The following is a 5000-nucleotide window of genomic DNA, read 5'->3' as shown; positions in this document are numbered from 1 at the left end:
CAGGGACGCCAGGAGCAGACCGGACACCGCAGGCCGCCCCACGTATGGCATCTGCACCAGGAAAAAAAGAAAGCGGAAAAGAGGACCGAGGCGCCGCCGCCTCGCCTTACCATCATCCGGCTTCTCAGGGGACCAGAGTGGTGGGGGGGGGTAGCCGCTGAAGGCTCGAGACACCCCACCACGGCCATCTGCACCCGGCTGCCAGCCAACACCGGCGGCCAAAAACGTACCGTGCTGTGCCCATGTCACGGGCTCCGGCTTAGGGCCGAGAGAGCAAAGGACCCGAGGAGTCGACTAGCCTTCGCTCACAGCACCGTGCAGACCTCCCTTCACCGAGCCCGGCCGGTAGAAACCAGGGACGCCGAGAGCCGGCCGGACACCACAGGCCGCCCCGCACGTATGGCATACGATACCGGCAACGAAAGGAGTAAACCAAGAACCAGGGAGGCGCCGCCGCCTCTCGCCTTACCATCGTCGGGCTCTCGGGGGGCCGGGGGGGGGGGGCCACCCACCGGTGGCTCGAGACACACCCCCCCCGGGCCGTCTGCATCCAAGCTGCCGGCCACCGCGACCAGCCAAAACCGTGGCGTGCCCATGCCACGGGCTCCGGCTTAAGGCCGGCAAACAAAGGGAGCAGGTGCCGCCGCCGCCACCTCTCGTCCCATCCCCAAGGCCCCCTCAAGGAGCTGGGCAACAGCCCCCGACGGGCTGGAACCGTACGGAGCACCGCTGTGTCAACACACATACCGGCGCTCCCCCCCTCCGCCATCATCGGGCTCTCGGGGGACCGGGGGGGGGACGGGGGTAACCACCCACGGTAGTCTCACAGCTCGGCTCCCCCCCCCAGTATCCAGCGTTCAAGTGCCGCCAGCCGCCTCCGGCCACCGGTCTTCGGCCTCTCCCGTGCACCTCTGCCCGTCCTTTTCTCACCACTCGGCAGCGACCGCCCCAACGCCGCCCGGCTTCGTGCCGTTCGGCATCTCTCTGGGTGCTCTCGGTTCCGTGCACGCTCGCCTGACAGAGCACCGGCTTGAGAACCGTGCCCAATTCCCCGGGGGAAACCACCGTCTGCGGCCGCCCAGCATTCCACTTGGCCGGCTAAGCCGCGTGCCCTCGCTCGGTGGCGCTTGTCTGGAGCAGAGACGCCTCGTGCCCCTATATAAGGAGAATATGGGTCCGCGCCGGAAAGGGGCGCTTAAAGGCAGTGTCTGCCTGCCAGCGGGGGAGGCGCTGCAGAGACGCCGACTCTTACGATGACCTAACTGGAGGCAGCGCGAAACAGCGACCCCTTGGAGGAACTGCCGGAGCCAACAGGTCTGCCCGCGCTCTAAGTCCCGACGGAGCCGGGTAGACCTGGCAGCCCTTTCGACGGACGCTGAGCCGGCCGCCGGCAACGTGGAGCCGGGTACACCTAGCGGCCACCGCCGGTCGCCTCGGAGGTGGGTAGACCTGACGGCCGCCTCACGCCCCGGAGGCGGGTAGACCTGACGGCCGCCTCACGCCCCGGAGGCGGGTAGACCTGACGGCCGCCTCACGCCCCGGAGGCGGGTAGACCTGACGGCCGCCTCACGCCGCGGAAGCGGGTAGACCTGACGGCCGCCTCACGCCCCGGAGGCGGGTAGACCTGACGGCCGCCTCACGCCCCGGAGGCGGGTAGACCTGACGGCCGCCTCACGCCCCGGAGGCGGGTAGACCTGACGGCCGCCACACGCCCCGGAGGCGGGTAGACCTGACGGCCGCCTCACGCCGCGGAAGCGGGTAGACCTGACGGCCGCCTCACGCCCCGGAGGCGGGTAGACCTGACGGCCGCCTCACGCCCCGGAGGCGGGTAGACCTGACGGCCGCCTCACGCCCCGGAGGCGGGTAGACCTGACGGCCGCCTCACGCCCCGGAGGCGGGTAGACCTGACGGCCGCCTCACGCCGCGGAAGCGGGTAGACCTGACGGCCGCCTCACGCCCCGGAGGCGGGTAGACCTGACGGCCGCCTCACGCCCCGGAAGCGGGTAGACCTGACGGCCGCCTCACGCCCCGGAGGCGGGTAGACCTGACGGCCGCCTCACGCCCCGGAGGCGGGTAGACCTGACGGCCGCCACACGCCCCGGAGGCGGGTAGACCTGACGGCCGCGTCGCGCCCCGGAGGCGGGTAGACCTGACGGCCGCCTCACGCCCCGGAGGCGGGTAGACCTGACGGCCGCCACACGCCCCGGAGGCGGGTAGACCTGACGGCCGCCTCACGCCGCGGAGGCGGGTAGACCTGACGGCCGCCTCACGCCCCGGAGGCGGGTAGACCTGACGGCCGCGTCGCGCCCCGGAGGCGGGTAGACCTGACGGCCGCCTCACGCCCCGGAGGCGGGTAGACCTGACGGCCGCGTCGCGCCCCGGAGGCGGGTAGACCTGACGGCCGCCTCACGCCCCGGAGGCGGGTAGACCTGACGGCCGCCACACGCCCCGGAGGCGGGTAGACCTGACGGCCGCCTCACGCTCCGGAGGCGGGTAGACCTGACGGCCGCCTCACGCCCCGGAGGCGGGTAGACCTGACGGCCGCCTCACGCCGCGGAGGCGGGTAGACCTGACGGCCGCCTCACGCCCCGGAGGCGGGTAGACCTGACGGCCGCCACACGCCCCGGAGGCGGGTAGACCTGACGGCCGCCACACGCCGCGGAGGCGGGTAGACCTGACGGCCGCCTCACGCCCCGGAGGCGGGTAGACCTGACGGCCGCCACACGCCCCGGAGGCGGGTAGACCTGACGGCCGCCACACGCCGCGGAGGCGGGTAGACCTGACGGCCGCCTCACGCCGCGGAGGCGGGTAGACCTGACGGCCGCCTCACGCCCCGGAGGCGGGCAGACCTGTCGGCCGCTTCACGCCCCGGAGGCGGGTAGACCTGGCGGCCGCGTCGTGCGAGACATTTTTGTTTCGATAGATGCCAATGAAATCCGAAAAAAAATAAATGAAAAGGGAAATTTTTTTTCTTAACGCACCCCCGCACCCCCGCGCCCCGCCGCGCTCTCATGTGCACGCAGCACCAGCCCCCCCACCCCCCCGCCCCGACCCGTTGGCTGCCATGCAGTCGCTGGCATCATTCGCTGCCCGCCCCCTCGGCCGCCAGTCAGCCCCTCTGCGCCGCGCCACTCCGCGCCGCACGGCGCCGCCCGCCACTCCCCCCCCCCGCTTCCCGCGGCTGCCAGGGGACCCGGCAGAAGCGGCGACGTTCCCCGCACCTCACCCCCAACGGAGACGCCCGTCTCGCTGGAGCGAGTTCGCATCGGGAACCGGGCGCTTTTCGCCGGGTCGGGGTCCCGGCGCTGCCGGGCGGTCCTCGGCTTCAGCTTTTGGTTTCGCAGCGTGGGTTTAGCTTTAGTCTCGGGGGAGGGGGGGTGGGGGGGGGGGGGGGGGTGCGTGTGTGTGTTTTTATTTTGTTTCTTTCCCCCCGCCTTTCGCTGTGCCGCAGAGGCGTGGGCACCGGGCGCCCTTCACCGGGTCCGGGTCCGGGTCCGGGTCCGGGTCCGGGTCCCGGCGTTGCCAGGCGCTCGCTGGCATTCGCGTTTAGGTTTTTTTCGACGGGGTTGGGGTGGGGGGGTGGGAAGGGGGCTCCCGGGCTTTATGTGTGGGAATAGGGGGTGTGGGGGTGTGTGCGCGCGTGTGTGTGTGTGTGTGTGTGTTGTTCGGATTGTTGTTTTGTTGTTTGTTCCCCCCCCCCCCCCCCCCCCCGCCGCGACACACACGAGCTCGGACACACACGCAGAGACACAGAGAGAGAGAGAGAGAGAGAGAGAGAGAGAGCGCGCGCGCGCGAGAGAGAGACACAGGCGCGCACACACACACACGCACACACAGACACAGACACACACACACACACACACACACGCACGCACGCACGCGCACACACACAGACACCCCCAGCCCCCCACCCCCCCCAGCCCCCCGACCCCCACCGTCGCCCGCGCGCCCGAAGAGCCGTTGGTCCCCGCCCCACCGCTGCAACTCCGGAGCTGCAGGGCGGTGGGTGCGGCCGCCAACCGACCGCAGCCTCCTCGGCGCCGCGGAGCACTACGGCTGGGGGGTGGGGGATCGGGGGCGGTTTCTGTTACACCACCACCACCACCACCACCCGCCCTCGCTGCTCTCCCTCCCACCCCTTCGGCGTTCGTTTGGCTTTCAACCCGCGGCGGGAACGGAGCAGGCGGGCAGGAGGGCGGGCGGCCGAGCGACCGACTGAGGAAGGCGGGGAGCCGGGCCGCGGGCACGGCGCGGCAGGGACTCGGCAGCTGCGGGGGCTCAGCGTCCAAAACACGCGCCACCCATCATCGCCGCCGCCGGCGGGAGGCCCCTCCGGGCCCCCCGGCACGGAGGCGGCGGCGGCGACGCCGCTGGGTCCTAAGGTCTCCCGCCTTCCTTCCCTGGAGCGGCCAATGTGCTGCTGCTGGTGGAAAGCGGGCCGGAGGTAGGGGGCGGCCGGTCTCCTCGCGAACCCCGGGGGTGGCAGGGGGCGGCCGGTGTCACGGTGGACCTGGTGGCGGGAGGGGTGGGGGTTGGGGGGGGGTCGGCAGGGGGGTCGACAGAGCTCGTTGCGGCGGTGGGGGGGCGGGGGGGGGGGGGGGTGGTGGGGGGGTGGTGTTGGTGGGGAGCGGTTTCTGTTGTTACACACACACCCCCGCCCCGTCGCTGCTCTCCCTCCCACCCCTTCGGCGTTCGTTTGGCTTTCAACCCGGGGCGGGAACGGAGCAGGCGGGCAGGAGGGCGGGCGGCCGAGCGACCGACTGAGGAAGGCGGGGAGCCGGGCCGCGGGCACGGCGCGGCAGGGACTCGGCAGCTGCGGGGGCTCAGCGTCCAAAACACGCGCCACCCATCATCGCCGCCGCCGGCGGGAGGCCCCTCCGGGCCCCCCGGCACGGAGGCGGCGGCGGCGACGCCGCTGGGTCCTAAGGTCTCCCGCCTTCCTTCCCTGGAGCGGCCAATGTGCTGCTGCTGGTGGAAAGCGGGCCGGAGGTAGGGGGCGG

The sequence above is a fragment of the Athene noctua genome, unplaced genomic scaffold (assembly GCF_965140245.1).
Source record: "Athene noctua unplaced genomic scaffold, bAthNoc1.hap1.1 HAP1_HAP1_scaffold_260, whole genome shotgun sequence".
Classification (NCBI taxonomy): Eukaryota; Metazoa; Chordata; class Aves; order Strigiformes; family Strigidae; genus Athene; species Athene noctua.
Note: the sequence above shows the minus strand (reverse complement) of the source record.